The following is a 16,861-nucleotide window of genomic DNA, read 5'->3' as shown; positions in this document are numbered from 1 at the left end:
CCTTACACAGTGACTGTGAAACCTTGCCCAGTGACCGTGAAACGTTACATAGTGACTGTGAAACCTTTCCCAGTGATAGTGAAATCATACCCAGTGTTTGTGAACCATTAGCCAGTGATGGTAGACTATACCCAATGTCTGTTGAACCTTCCCCAGTGCCTATGAACTTTACACAGTGTCTGTGAAACCTAACCCAGTGACTGTGAAACCATACCTAGTGACTGGAAAACCCTACCCTGTGACTATGGAATTTTACCCAGTGACTGTAAAACCTTACCCAGTGCCTCTGAAATTTTACCCAGTGGCGCGAAACTTTACCCAGTGACTGTGAAACCTTAAAATGCTTGTGAATGTGAAGCCTGACACAGTGTCGGTGAATCCTAACCCAGTGACTGTGAAACCTTAACCAGTGTCTGTGAAACCTTACCCAGTGACTGTGAAACCTTATCCACTGACTGTGAAACCTTACCCAGTGTCAGTAAAACCTTACCCAGTGACTGTGGAACCTTATCCAGTGAATGTGAAATTTCACATAGTGACTGTGAAACTTTACACAGCTGCTGTTAAGCCATACACAGTGAGTGTGAAACCTTACCAGTGTTTGTGAAACTTTACCCAGCGACTATGAAATCTTACCCAGTGTCTGTAAAACCTTACCCAGTGGTGGTGAAACATTACCCAGTGTCTGTAAAACTTTAGCCAGTAACTGTGAAATCTTACCCAGTGGTGGTGAAATCAGACCCAGTGTCTGTGAAACGTTAGCCAGTGACGGTTTACTGTACCCAGTGTCTGTGGAACTTTATCCAGTGACTGTTAATCCTTACCCAGTGACAATGAACTTTATGGAGGTTCTGTTGGAACTTTACCCAGTTATTGTGAAAATTTAACTAGTGAATATGAAGCCTTACACAGTGTTGGTGAATCCGAACCCAGTGATTGTGAAACCTTAACCAGTGTCTGTGAAACATTATGCACTGACTGTGAAACCTTACAGACTGACTGTGAAACCTTACCCAATGTCGGTAAAACCTTACCCAGTGTCGGTAAAACCTTACCCAGTGACTGCGGAACCTTATCCAGTGAATGTGAAACTTTACACAGTGGCTGTTGAACCTTACACTGTGACTGTGAGATCTTCCCAGTGTCTGTGAAACTTTACCCAGTGACTGAGAAATCTTATCCAGTGGTGGTGAAACATTACCCAGTGTCTGTTAAACCTTACCCAATGACTGTGAAACCTTACCCAGTGATGGTGAAATCAGACCCAGTGCATGTGAAACCTTACCCAGTGTATGTGAAACTGTACTGTGCAATTTTTTTTCTCTGGGAACTGTCACATCCAGACTTTTCCTGTAGATGTATGGTTTCTATGCCTATTGTGTCCTGAAACTCATTGGCATTTTCCAGGGTATAGATGTTTGGTTTCTTTTCTTTCTCATCATCCTGTTGCTCTGCCTCTGGTAACTCCTTTACCATCTTCTTTCTTTGTTCTGCACATCTTGTCCCAGCGATTGGGCTTTCCACAAGTCCTGCAATTTGATCCGATTGCAGGACATTTCCTTCTGTCTGTCAATTCAGGTGGTCATCCACAGCCCCTGCACACCTTTCTCTCTGTCTGGTGTGCATTCTTTTATTGCTGTTCCACTGCATCAAATCTGCTACCTTTCCCTTGACTTATTTGAATGCTGGGTATTTGGGTATTCAGCGAATTCATCTGTCTACTCATGGCTTCATGTGCTCCGGCAGTGTCAACAGCCTGCAATATTGTGAGCATGCCTTTTCCAATTAGAGTTTTTTGCACATCAGAGCCCCAAATGAGCTAATATACCAGCCTTCCATTCAATTATTCGAATTTACATTTGCTGTCTACATTTTTCAATCTTGCTAAGAAATAGTCAACAGGCTCACCTGGCTCCTGGCTCAAGATTTGAAATTCATATTGGTGGATCCATGATTTTACTTTGGCTGAAGGTGTGTGCTGAACTTGTCAAAAATTTTGTCTGTGGTTTTACTATCATCCTCATTCATCTGTCAGTTATTGAGAGATAAAACTGCATAAAAAATGTTTCCTCGTGTCTCTTCTGGTTCTTTTGCCAACCTTGAATCTGTGTGCCCTGGTTACAGAACTTTCTGCTATTGGAAACAGTTTCTCTTTATTCATTCTTTTAAAACCATGAATGAGTTTGAACACCTTTATCAAATCTCCTCTTAAGCTTCTCTGCTCTAAGAATAACCCTGTCTTTGGAAGTCTCCCCACACAATTGAAATTCCTCATCCATGGTACCATTAGTTTATCATAATATTTTGCGCTGGTAGGTTATAACACCTCCTTTCTTCCCTCCTACTCTAGTTTTCCCTCTAACGCAATACTTCAGTTCAGGCTTCTCCTTTTAAGACTAACTCAACAGATTGAGAGCTATTGGGCCCCAGCTCCTGTATCTTTGGACTTTTTGTCCAGCAGTGCCTCTACGCAACTGACACTAGCTGTTATCTGCATTACCACTTCCTCAATATCACTGTTTCTCAGAATCACAGAATTTTAACAGCACAGAAGGAAGCCATTTGGCCTATCATGTCTGCACCAGCTCCCCAAATGAGGATTACAACTCAGTGCCGTTCTCCTGCCTTTACCATGTAACCCTGCGCATTGTTTCTATTTAAATAATCACCTAATGCCCTCTTGAATGCCTCGATTGAACCTGCCTCCACCACACTTCCAGGCAGTGCATTCCAGACTTGAACCACTCATTGCATGAAAAAGTTTTTTCTCACATCGCATTTGCTTCTTTTGCAAATCACTTTAAATCTGTGCCCTCTTGTTCTCGATCTTTTTATGAGCGGGAACAGTTTCTCCCTATCTACTCTGTCCAGTCCCCTCATGATTTTGAACACCTCTATCAAATCTCCTCTTAGCCTTCTCCTCGCCGAGGAGAACAGTCCTAACTTCTCCAATCTATCTTCGTAACTGAAGTTTCTCTTTCCTGGAACCATTTTTGTAAACCACTTCTGCACTCTCCCCAATGCCTTCACATCCTTCTTAAAATTTGGCGCCCAGAACTGTACAATATTCCAGCTGAAGTCCAACTAGTGTCCTATACAAGTTCAGCATAACCTCCTTGCTCTTGTATTCTAAGTCCCTATTAATAAAGCCCATGATACTGTATGCTTTATTAACTGCTCTCTCCATTTGTCCTGCCACCATTAATGACTTATGCACATATACACCCAGACCCCTCTGCTCCTGCACAATCTTTAGAGTTGTACCCCTTATTTTATATTGTCTCTCCATGAGCTCGCTATCAAAATGAATCACCTCACACTTTTCTGCATTGAACATCATCTGCCACGTATCTGCCCTCTCCACCAAGTTGTTTATGTCCTTTTGAAGTTCTACACTGTCCTCCTCACAGTTTACAATGCTTCAAGTTTTGAATAATCTGCAAACATTGAAATTGTCCCCTGCACATCAAGATCTAGATTATTAATATATATCAGAAAAAGCAAGTGTCCCGATACCGGCCCCTGGAGAACTCCACTACAAACCTTCCTCCAGCTTGAAAAATATCCATTAACCATTACTCACTGTTTCCTATTACTCAGCCAATTTTGTACCCATGTTGCTACTGTCCCTTTTATTCCATGAGTTATAGTTTTTCTCACAAGCCTGTTGTGCAGTATTGCATCGAATGCCTTTTGGAAGTTCAAGTACACCACATCAACAGCATTACCCTCATCAACCCTCTCTGTTACCTCTTCAAGAAACTCCAGCAAGTTAGTTAAACACAATTTTCCCTTAAGAAATCCATGCTGGCTCTTGTTAATCAACCCACATTTTTCCATGTGACTATTAATTCTATCCCGAATAATTGTTTCTAGAAGCTTTCCCACCACCGAAGTTAAACTGACTGGTCTGTAATTGCTGGGCTTATCCTTACAATGTTTTTAGAACAAGGGCGTAATGTTTGCAATTCTCCAGTCCTCTGGCACCTCCTGAGTCTAGGGAAGACTGAAAGATTATGGCCAATGCCCCTGTGATTTCAACTTTTACTTACTTCAATATCTTTGGATATATCTCATCCGGTCCCGGTGCCTTTTCAAATTTAATTACCAACAGTTTATCCAATACCTCCTCCTTATCAATTTTGAACCCTTCTAATGACAGAGTTTCCTCCTTTGCTACCATGGCCTGGGTGGCATCTGCTTCCTTGGTCAAGACAGATGCAAAGTATTCATTTAAAACCTCATCCATGCCCCTGCCTCCATGTATAAATCCACTGTTTGGTCCCTAATCAGCCCTACTCCTCCTTTTATCACCCTTTTACTATTTCTGTGCCTATAGAAGACTTTGGGATTCCCCTTTATGTTGGCTGCACATCTTTGCTTCTCTCCTCTGAACCTTCTGTATTCTGTTTGCTTCTCAATTACATTTCCTACCTGACACCTGTCATAAGCACACATTTTCTTCTTTATCTTAATTTCTATCTCCCTCTTCATCCAGGGAGCTGTGGATTTGTTTGCCTTACCTTTCCCTTTTGAGGGAATATACATTGACTGTGCCCGAGCCATTTTTGCTTTGAAGGTAGCCCATTGTTCAGTTACAGATTTTCCTGCCAACCTTTGGTTCCAGTCTATCCGGCCCAGCTCCGTTCTTGCCCCATTGACGTTGGCTCTCCACCAGCTAATTATTCTTACTCTGGATTGCCCACTGTCCTTTTCTACCACCATCCTAAACCTTATGATACAATGATCACTATTTCCTAAATGTTCCCCCACTGACACTTGATCTACTTGGCCCACCTCATTTCCAAGAACCAGGTCTAGCAGTGCCTCCTTTCTTGTTGGACTGGACACATACTGCTGTAGAAAATTCTTCTGAACACACTGTAGGAATTCTTGCCCCTCTCTGCCCTTTGCGCTATCACTATTCCACCCTATATTTGGGTAATTAAAGTCCCCCATTATAACTACGCTATAATGTTTGTACCTGTGTGTAATTTCCCTGCAGATTTGTTCCTCTATATCCTTTCTACTAGTTGGTGGTCTATAGATTACACCAAGCAATGTAATTGCACCCTCTTTGAACCTTAGCTCTAGCCAAATTGATTCTGTCCTTGAACCTTCTGGGACATCCTCTTTCTCCAGCACTGCAATGCTCTCCTTAACCAATACAGTCATGCCTCCTTTCTTCCTGTCCCTATCTTCCCTGAACACTTTGTACCCAAGAATATTTAACACCTAATCCCGCCCTTCCTTGAGCCAGGTCTCTGTTATCATAATTCCATATGGCACACTATGCCTGTAACTCATCAATCTTATTTACTATATTCCATGCACTCACATTTATGCAGTATAACCCTGATTTAGACTTCATTACTTTTTCCCTTACTCCAACTCTACCTATTAACTTACTATTCTCTATTCTCATGCTATCTGTCTCTCCCTGTATTTTGTGCACCTTGGTATTACTCTCTACTATTCTCTCCTGGTTCCCACACCCCTGCTGAGTTAGTTTAAAGCCTCCCCAACAGCACCAGCAAAACCCTGTAAGGAGTTCAGTCCCAGCTCTGTTCAGATGCAACCCATTTGGCTCGTACAGGTGCCATCCTCCCCAGAGCCAGTCCCAGTGTCCCAGAAATCTAAAGCCCTCCATCCTGTACCATCTTTCCAGCCTCGCATTCATCTGCCTTATTCTCCTATTTCTGTACTCACTTGCATGTGGCACTGGGAACAATCCAGAGATTACTACTTTTGAGGTCTTGCTTGCCAATTTTCGACCTGGCTCCCTAAATTCTGTCTACAGGACCACATCCCTCTTCCTACCTAAATCATTAATACCATCATGGACCATGACGTCTGGCTGTTCACATTCCTCCAGAAGAATGTCCTGTAGTCGCACTGTGACATCCTTGACCCTGGTACCAGGGAGGCAAAGTACCATCCTGGAGGCATGCCTGTAGCACAGAATTGCCCTAACCAAAAAATCCACTATCAATATTGCTCTTCCTTTCTTCTTCCTCCCCTCCTGTATAACTGAGCTGCTCATGGTGCCATAAACCTGGCTCTGACTGCACTCCTCTGAGGAACCAGCGTCCTCACCAGTATCCAAAATGGAAAACCAATTAACAAGAGGGACCCCAGGGGACTCCTGCACTACCTGCCTCGTTCTCTTGGACTGCCTGGCAGTCACACATTCGCTTTCTGCCTCCATGTTCCTAACCTGCGGTGTGACCATCTCTCTGAACGTGCTATCCATGTAGCTCTCAACCTCATGGTTGCGCCATAGCGACTTGAGCCCCCGCTGGAGCTCTGAAACCTGGAGCTCAAGTTTCTGCAGCTGGCCGCACTTCCTGCATAGGAAGTTGTCTAGGACACCTGTAGTATCCACGGCTTCCCACATATTACAGAACACACATTCCATATGATCGAGCTCCCCTGCCTGTCTTAACTTTACTTCCCTTATGTTAAAAACAAAAAGCTAAAAGCTACTGCGGATGCTGGAAATCCAAAACAAAAACAGAATTACCTGGAAAAACTCAGCAGGTCTGGCAGCATCGGCAGAGAAGAAATCAGTTAACGTTTTGAGCCTTCATGGCCCTTCGGCAGAACTGAAGCATAGTTAGAAGAAGGGAGAAATATAAACTGGTTTAAGGTGGGTGGAGGGGTGGGGGGGGAGAGAGAGACATTGAGGGTGTGGTGATTGTGGAGATGAGCAGATAATCAAAAGATGTCACAGACAAAAGGGTCAAAGAGGTGTTGAAGGTGGTGATATTTGTCTAAGAAAAGTGCTAATTAAGAATGGAAGACAGGATATTCAAAGTACAGCTCTAGTGGGGGTGGGGTGGAAAGACTAACAAGGTTTTAGTTTTAGATTTAAAAATAATAGAAATAGGTGGGGAAAGAAGAATCTATATAAATTATTGAAAAAAAAGGGGGGAGGGGGGAGAAACGGGGTGGGGATGGGGGGAGGGGGAGTTTAAGATCTAAAGTTGTTGAATTCAATATTCAGCCCGGAGGGCTGTAAAGTGCCTAGTCGGAAGATGAGGTGCTGTTCCTCCAGTTTGCGTTGGGCTTCACTGGAACAATGCAGCAAGCCAAGGACAGACATGTGGGCAAGAGAACAGGGTGGAGTGTTAAAATGGCAAGCGACAGGGAGGTTTGGGTCTTTCTTGCGGACAGACCGCAGGTGTTCCGCAAAACGGTCGCCCAGTTTGCGTTTGGTCTCTCCAATGTAGAGGAGACCGCATTGGGAGCAACGAATGCAGTAGACTAAGTTAGGGGAAATGCAAGTGAAATGCTGCTTCACTTGAAAGGAGTGTTTGGGCCCTTGGACGGTGAGGAGAGAGGAAGTGAAGGGGCAGGTGTTGCATCTTCTGCGTGGGCATGGGGAGGTGCCATAAGTGGGGGTTGAGGAGTAGGGGGTGATGGAGGAGTGGACCAGGGTGTCCCGGAGGGAACGATCCCTACGGAATGCCGTCAGGGGGGGTGAAGGGAAGATGTGTTTGGTGGTGGCATCATGCTGGAGTTGGCGGAAATGGTGGAGGATGATCCTTTGAATGCGGAGGCTGGTGGGGTGATAAGTGAGGACAAGGGGGACCCTATCATGTTTCTGGGAAGGAGGAGAAGGCGTGAGGGAGGATGCGCGGGATATGGGCCGGACACGGTTGAGGGCCCTGTCAACGAGCGTGGATGGAAAACCTCGGTTAAGGAAGAAGGAGGACATGTCAGAGGAGCTGTTTTTGAAGGTAGCGTCATCAGAACAGATGCGACGGAGGCGAAGGAACTGAGAGAATGGGATGGAGTCTTTACAAGAAGCGGGGTGTGAGGAGCTGTAGTCGAGGTAGCTGTGGGAGTCGGTAGGTTTGTAATGGATATTGGTGGACAGTCTATCATCAGAAATTGAGACAGAGAGGTCAAGGAAGGGAAGAGAAGTGTCAGAGATGGACCATGTGAAGATGATGGAGGGGTGGAGATTGGAAGCAAAATTAATAAATTTTTCCAGGTCCCGACGAGAGCATGAAGCAGCACCGAAGTAATCATCGATGTACCGGAGAAAGAGTTGTGGGAGGGGGCCGGAGTAGGACTGGAACAAGGAATGTTCCACATACCCCATAAAGAGACAGGCATAGCTGGGGCCCATGCGATTACCTGCAATTTCCAGGTAATTCTGTTTTTGTTTTGGATTTCCAGCATCCGCAGTAGCTTTTAGCTTTTTGTTTTTATCTTTGTGTTTAATTGACTGCCACCTCTCTTCAAGAAATGCCCTCTTTGAAGAAGTACGGTTCTGTCCTCCGACAGGATTTCCGACTGTCTCTTCTGCCCTGCTCACCTTCATTGCTTTCCATTTCTCTCCTGGTGTTTGACAAGGTGTTTACTAAAACCCGCTATCACAGCCATATCTCCTTTCTCAGTGACTGTCTCCGTCTCTGACTCACCCCACGTGGATTTCAACTGAAATTCCATCCCTCTTGTTTCGAACCCACCCAGGATTACAGGTATCTCCGGGACATAAAACGTTTCTCGGACTGCTGTTCCCGTCGCATTCTGAGATCCACACTCAGTGCCATGCGCCGCCATATGAACACACTCGACCTCTCCCTCCAGCAGCACCGCCGCACCCTTTTTCAAAGCTGCGCGTGCCCCCAGTTTCATTTTATTCTTCGCCTCATCCGTCGCCTCAACAAGAAACTTTTTCTCTTTCTCTCAAGTGCTAAGGAATGCAAGCTCCAACAACTCATCGACACCAACACCCATCTGGGACCCTCCACCCCTGCTTGTCCCTCCGTCCCCACCCCATCTTCCAATCCCAGCCCCAGCCGCGTATTCACTATACCCCCTGACCTTCCCCTCTCTGATGCTGAACGTTCAGTGCTCAGCAAAGGACTTAGTTTCATACCCTTACGCCCTCATCTCAATGAATTTCGGGCTCGGCATGATGCTGAACTCTTCTTCCGCCGTCTTCGTCTCCGTGCTCACTTCTTTGGGCAGGAGTCCTCTCCCCGTTCAACGGATCCTTTTACCCACCTCCAATATTCTCCCTCCACTTGGATCCCTCCCTCTGGATTCTTACCTTCTCTTGATCTTTTCATTGAGAACTGTCGGCGTGACATTAGCCGTCTCAATTTCTCTGCTCCTCTCACCCATTCTAATCTGTCTCTCTCTGAACTCACTGCACTCTGTTCTCTCAGGTCCAACCCCAACATTGTCATTAAACCCGCTGACAAGGGTGGTACTGTTGTTGTCTGGCGCATTGACCTCTACCTCGCGGAGGCTGAGCGTCAACTCGCAGACAGTTCCTCCTACCTCTCCCTGGACCATGACCCCACCACAGAACATCAAGCCATTGTTTCCAGGACTGTCACTGACCTCATCTCCTCTGGAGATCTTCCTCCCACAGCTTCCAACTTGATAGTCGCCCAACCTCGGACGGCCCGCTTCTACCTCCTACCCAAAATCCACAAACAGAACTGTCCTGGCAGACCGATCGTGTCAGCCTGTTCCTGCCCTACGGAACTCATTTCTCGTTATCTTGACTCCCTTCTTTCTCCCCTTGTCCAGTCCCTTCCCACCTACATCCGTGATTCCTCTGACACCTTACATCACATCAACAATTTCCAGTTCCCTGGCCCCAACCGCTTCCTCTTCACCATGGATGTCCAATCCCTCTACACCTCCATCCCCCACCAGGATGGTCTGAGGGCCCTTAGCTTCTTCCTTGAACAGAGGCCCGAACAATCCCCATCCACCACTACTCTCCTCCGTCTGGCTGAACTTGTTCTCACACTGAACAATTTCTCCTTTAACTCCTCTCACTTCCTCCAAATAAAAGGTGTGGCTATGGGTACCCGCATGGGCCCCAGCTATGCCTGTCTCTTTATGGGGTATGTGGAACATTCCTTGTTCCAGTCCTACTCCGGCCCCCTCCCACAACTCTTTCTCCGGTACATCGATGATTACTTCGGTGCTGCTTCATGCTGTCGTCGGGACCTGGAAAAATTTATTAATTTTGCTTCCAATCTCCACCCCTCCATCATCTTCACATGGTCCATCTCTGACACTTCTCTTCCCTTCCTTGACCTCTCTGTCTCAATTTCTGTTGATAGACTGTCCACCAATATCCATTACAAGCCTACCGACTCCCACAGCTACCTCGACTACAGCTCCTCACACCCCGCTTCTTGTAAAGACTCCATCCCATTCTCTCAGTTCCTTCGCCTCCGTCGCATCTGTTCTGATGACGCTACCTTCAAAAACAGCTCCTCTGACATGTCCTCCTTCTTCCTTAACCGAGGTTTTCCATCCACGCTCGTTGACAGGGCCCTCAACCGTGTCCGGCCCATATCCCGCGCATCCTCCCTCACGCCTTCTCCTCCTTCCCAGAAACATGATAGGGTCCCCCTTGTCCTCACTTATCACCCCACCAGCCTCCGCATTCAAAGGATCATCCTCCGCCATTTCCGCCAACTCCAGCATGATGCCACCACCAAACACATCTTCCCTTCACCCCCCCTGACGGCATTCCGTAGGGATCGTTCCCTCCGGGACACCCTGGTCCACTCCTCCATCACCCCCACTTATGGCACCTCCCCATGCCCACGCAGAAGATGCAACACCTGCCTCTTCACTTCCTCTCTCCTCACCGTCCAAGGGCCCAAACACTCCTTTCAAGTGAAGCAGCATTTCACTTGCATTTCCCCTAACTTAGTCTACTGCATTCGTTGCTCCCAATGCGGTCTCCTCTACATTGGAGAGACCAAACGCAAACTGGGCGACCGTTTTGCGGAACACCTGCGGTCTGTCCACAAGAAAGACCAAACCTCCCTGTCGCTTGCCATTTTAACACTCCACCCTGTTCTCTTGCCCACATGTCTGTCCTTGGCTTGCTGCATTGTTCCAGTGAAGCCCAACGCAAACTGGAGGAACAGCACCTCATCTTCCGACTAGGCACTTTACAGCCCTCCGGGCTGAATATTGAATTCAACAACTTTAGATCTTAAACTCCCCCTCCCCCCATCCCCACCCCGTTTCTCCCCCCCTCCCCCTTTTTTTTTCAATAATTTATATAGATTCTTCTTTCCCCACCTATTTCCATTATTTTTAAATCTAAAACTAAAACCTTGTTAGTCTTTCCACCCCACCCCCACTAGAGCTGTACTTTGAATATCCTGTCTTCCATTCTTAATTAGCACTTTTCTTAGACAAATATCACCACCTTCAACAATTCTTTGACCCTTTTGTCTGTGACATCTTTTGATTATCTGCTCATCTCCACAATCACCACACCCTCAATGTCTCACTCTCTCTCTCTCCCCCCCCACCCCCCCCAACCCACCTTAAACCAGTTTATATTTCTCCCTTCTTCTAACTATGCTTCAGTTCTGCCGAAGGGCCATGAAGGCTCAAAACGTTAACTGATTTCTTCTCTGCCGATGCTGCCAGACCTGCTGAGTTTTTCCAGGTAATTCTGTTTTTGTTTCCCTTATGTTAACTTTGCTTTACTTTGGTTTACTAATATTACTTCACTTGCCCTGACTTCTCCTTATTCCTAGCGTTTCTTACTCAAATCCAAGTCTCTTTAAAAATTATATTCTTTTCTAATTTACAGCTATTGAAAGACACTCCCTAACACAGTTTCTTAACAACCAAAGAACTTTTGGTTTTCCTGTGATGTCACTGTTCGATTTTTTTTCAAATTCAGCTCTGAAGATTAGGTTTACACCCAGGTCCGTTTTTGCTCAGCTCCTCCTGTTCCTTACTTAGAATAATTCCTATGTACACCACACCTCTTTCACCACCCCCCCACCATGCACCGAAATCCCACGTGAATCTCACTACTCACTTGGTCTCCATCTCACTTCGGCATAGTCGCCTGTCTCCTCGTGCGCCCCTTACTGATTAAGTTATCATACTTTTTGATTGTACTTTTTAACTTCTTACAGTCCTGTTTTTTTTAATTCTTTCACGGGATATGTGTGTTGCTGGCAAGGCCAGCGTTTGCTGCCCATCTCTAATTGCCCTTGAACTGAGTGGCTTGCTAGGCCATTTCAGCAGTCAGTTAAGAGTCAACCACATTGCTGTGGATCTGGAGTCACATGTACGCCAGGATGGCAGATTTCCAGGTGGATTTTCTTTTACAAAAATTGATAATAGTTGTCATGGTCACCATCGCTGAGACTAGCTTTCAATTCCAGATTTATTAACTGAATTTAAATTTCACCAGCTGCCGTAATGGGATTTCAACCCATATTCTCAGAGCGTCAATCTGGGCATCTGGATTACTAGACTGTGACATTACCACTACCCCATGGTCTCCCCCTAAAGACCTACTTGCACTTGTGACTGTCTTTGCAACGGTAGTTTGCAAAACTACACCTTTTTATTTCCCTTTATCATTTTTCTTCTTATTGTTACTAAAGATGTTGATCTGCGTAGTATGTGTCCTAACTCACTCAGTGGATCAGCTTGCCCAATCAAATCTCCAACTTTTAGGGATCTGCTACCCTGGTCAAGGTCTGCTCCTCTTAAATTGAAGTTACTTAATGTGTTTTTTTGAGCAGTTAAGTTCAATTTGGCTGTGCTATTTGCATTGCTTAATTTGGAATCTGAGATTATGGGATTTTCTTTACTTCTTTAAATAATATTGAAATATGAGGAGCAGACTATCTCATCTTAAGGAAGGAAAGGAAGACATTAAAATTTTGCTATTAAAACAGTATGTAATACTTGTAAGATCTGGTTTGCAGCATATGCTGTTTTTTGTAAATACATAATACTGTAATTATAAATCTGGAAACCCCAAATGAAAACAACAGGCATGTCTGGCAGTGTACAGCAAGTCAATCAGCATACGAGAGGAGAAGATGGATTCACCTTTTGATCATAATTGGAACTTTTTCATTTTGTTGTGTTGACAGATCACACCCAAAACACAAGCCTGTTTTTCTCTGACAGATACTGATTGACCTATAATACATGTCCATGATTAAAATTAAGGCACGCTCAATTATTGTAAAACATAGTGGATATTCCAAATTCTGAAGGATTTTTATTTGTCTTGCGATGCCTTGTATAAGACAATGCAGTCATTTGAAAATAGAGCTCTATTTTTAAACAACAGGTGCAAAGGTGATATCTCAGTTGATATTGAGACTGTAAAATCCCAGCACCTGCTGCATTTAGAGCAAATTGCCTGAGAATCTTATCACCAGACTGTCAATCATTGTTAAAACTGATAAAAGATTGGGACAGTTCTTTATGTTGCTTCTTACTGCCTGGAATGAATTCCCTGTAGGAACTATGTGGATATGAAATTCAGATGAGAATGGAGACAGAAGCCAGAGGCCCTCAGAGTTGGGGAGTGTGCCATTAGCCACTTCCAGCATGGCTCTTGTGGTGTCCCATGCAGGGAAGGGCACTCATGGGGGAATTCCCAGAGAGCAACAAAAGCCTCCCAACTGGTGCTGTTATGATGTCACCTCTCAGTCCTACCAGCTGATTTGCAAATTTGGAACATGGAGGTTCATTCAATGTGTCTGTTGGACATGTACCAAAGAATATGCAGTCAGCTGCACAAAGGGGCCCGGAAATAGTGCTATTAACAGAGACAGGCACCCAACTTGCAGGTAAGATCCTTTAGAATAATCTATGTTCTTGCAAAGTAGTGTGGAGTGTATTTGGAGGTGCTGGGGTAAGTTCCTGCTTTTGACAGGTGGTGTTGCTATATCTTCACAAGGGAGGGCAATGCAGGGTTACGGGGAAAAGGCAGGAGATTGGCACTAAGTTAAAATGCTCAGAGAGCTGGTGCAGACGCGATGGGCCAAATAGCTTCCTCCTACACTGTAACAATTCTGTGATTTGGTGACATGTCCATACAAAGGCTGCAAAAGGTATGGGAGCTGCAGTTGCAGTGCCTCTGGGCCTGCAACATAATTGTTAGATGGAGCAGAGGATGCATAGAGGGCAAGCTCTGCATGATGCCCTCCACCAGATTGGAGCTGGGCTCCTCCAGGCTCCTTGACAGAGATAGAAGACTGTCAGGCAGGTCAACTAATGCACCCAGTATTTCCATCTGTATGCCCATCAGTATTTTCCTATATACCTTCCCATCAAAGTCTCCATCTGAGTCCTTTGTAGCAGAAATTATCTGTGACTTTGCTGTTCAGTGAGCTGGTACACAAACTACCCCTTCTCCCTGGTTGCAGCCCACTTGTGGTAAGTGACTTACCATGTGCAGATCTCAACTCCGTACTAAGGTCTAAGATATGTGCAGTGCCACTACCTCTTTTGGTGGCTGCAAGTGTGATCAAGTGCTGGGGCTTTTCATCAGTGTTGTTGCTCTGTCTTTATTTCGTTGTTGTGCTGTACCTGGGCAAGCAGCAGTTCCTGGGAGTCTGAAAGCAGGAAATCAGAATAGGGTAGGTTTGTGTGAGGAAAGGGGGATGGAGTGGAAAGCAAGAGATCCTTGAAGAGCAAGAGGTCTATGGTCACATCATTTGCAGCTTGTTCATCAGTGTTCCAGCTAACCTATGTGGGTACATGGCCACAAGCCTTGTTTTATGATAAATTCCATGCATGTGCAACCATGCATAAAAATTTAAAGGAACTGCTCATTGAAAAAGCTGGCCATGCACAATGACAACATTTCAAAGGAAACGTTGTTCATCTTGCCAATAGCAGGATTAGGGTGAGCTAGGAGTTGAGCAAGGGCAAAAGACAGCAACAAACCATCATTCTCAATGTTCTCAGTGACGCCAAATGCCCTGGGTTGTGTTGCAGCCAGCCCCATGATGTGGGGAACCATCTCCTCTGTAAGCTTTGGAAAAGGTGGCCATGAGTTCAGTTCTATTGTATGGAATAGAATGTTCCCTCCTATTATGTGCTAGCTTTCCTGCAAGATAGAGGCAAAAGTGTCAGTGATTATGTTGCACTGTGATTGGATGATGCACCTGCCGTAGCTAAATAGCTAGAGGAATGTGGAAGCAGCAGGAACTGGGTGTGTAGCTGGAATGTGTGTGAAGGTGACATGGAGGATTTAGATGTTAGGCATGAGTCCTGAGTGCTAGGGACTGCTGATGATTGCATGATGAGGATGTGGTGCATTGAGCATTCTGAGAGGTTGGTAGATTGGTGGGCATAATCCTAGAATGGTTACAGCGCAGAAGAAGAATATTCGATCCCTGCCGGCTCTCTGAAAGATCAAATCGCTTAGTCCCAATCGCCCGCCTTTTCCCTGAAGCCCTGCAAATTCTCTCTCTTCAGGTTCTTTGTCTTCAATAATTATCCAATTCCCTTTGGAAAGCTTTGATTGAATGCACCTCTATGGCCAGACAGTGCATTCCACATCTTAACCACTCGCAGCATCCAAAGGTGTTTCCTCATGTCGCCATTGCTTCTTTTGCTAATCACCTTAAATCATTGGGTGGAATTCTCCCATCCGGGACTAAGTCCCATGGCGGGGAGGGGGAATGTTAACCACTGCAAAGGCTAACGGGAAATCCTGTGGAATCATGCATCTCGGCATCATTAATTATATGGTCAGGGGTTTCCTGACATCTAGCATGGCATGGCGAGCTGAATGGTGCACACCCCGCCACCATTTCTGGTCAACATATTTAAAAAGCGCCTGGACATCCAACTTACTGTCATTTCCTATTCAGATGCCAGGAAGGGGAAAAGGAGGTCCAGCACCTAAGTTCAGTGACGCCTCCCTGTGCATCCTCCTCGACCATGTGGAGGTCGGGAGGAGTGTTCTCTACCCAGCTGATGGGGGGAGGAGGCTGAGCTGGGAAACCAACCCTGCATGGGCGCAGGGCACTGATGCTGTCGTGCTCAGGCTGTCCAGTGCAGGTCAGCCATACAATGTCGGAAAAGGACAAACAACCTCATCCACTCCACCAGGGTAAGTGAAGCTTCAGCTGTTTACACTAACCACAACAAACAAATGAATGTCAGGGTACCTGATGATAATGACATAAAGTCATGCCTCATAGCCCCACTGCAGCGCATCCACTCTGCGGTGGAGTGACCACTGTGTCTGCTTCACACTTTCACATGGAGAGACCAATGCTTCATGGAAGGATGGGGTGGGGGGGAGGGGGGGGAAATGGGCTCAGGCGCAGAGGGCACCAGCAAACTCCGCAAATGAGATGCCTCTCTGAGCCTTATCCTTGCATGTGGATGGGCTCAGCGCCATGTGAGCTGGTCCACAACCCTTCTGGACTACTTGCAGAGCATTAATGTCATGCTAAATAATCCAGTGGAATCTCTACGTGTGGAAGTATGAGAAATGAACATGAAATTGCTATGTACAAATGGAAGCAACATACAATTCCTCTCAAACTCATCTTTTCAGTTGTCTTTGAGCAGGAGAAGTTGAGGCACAACCAACGAGAATGTGAGAAGATAGGAGGGGGGGCCCACGTCAGAAGGTTCTCACGGAGTTTGAAGACAGGGCAGCCCAGCTGGCAGGTGTGGAACGGAACTGGGCAATTGGTGATGGGAAGCTTTGATTTGTCACCTGCAAATTTCCCAATCATGCTACCACATTTAAGTCCAAATGACTCATATATACAACAAACAGCAAGGGACCCAACACTGAGCCCTGTGGAACGCCACTGGAAACCATTTTCCATTCGCAAAAATATCCATCAACCAATACCCTTTGTTTCCTGTTGCTGAGCCAATTTTGGATCTAATTCGCCACATTCCTCTGTATCCCAGGGGCTTTTAGCTTCCTGACCAGTCTGCCATGTGGGACCATGTGAAGTGCCTCATTAAAATCCATGTAGACAACATCCACTGCACTACCCTCATTAATCCTCCTTCTTACTTCCTCAAAAAATTTGATTAAATTAGTAAGACATGA

The sequence above is a fragment of the Cetorhinus maximus genome, chromosome 4 (assembly GCF_964194155.1).
Source record: "Cetorhinus maximus chromosome 4, sCetMax3.hap1.1, whole genome shotgun sequence".
NCBI lineage: Eukaryota > Metazoa > Chordata > Chondrichthyes > Lamniformes > Cetorhinidae > Cetorhinus > Cetorhinus maximus.
Note: the sequence above shows the minus strand (reverse complement) of the source record.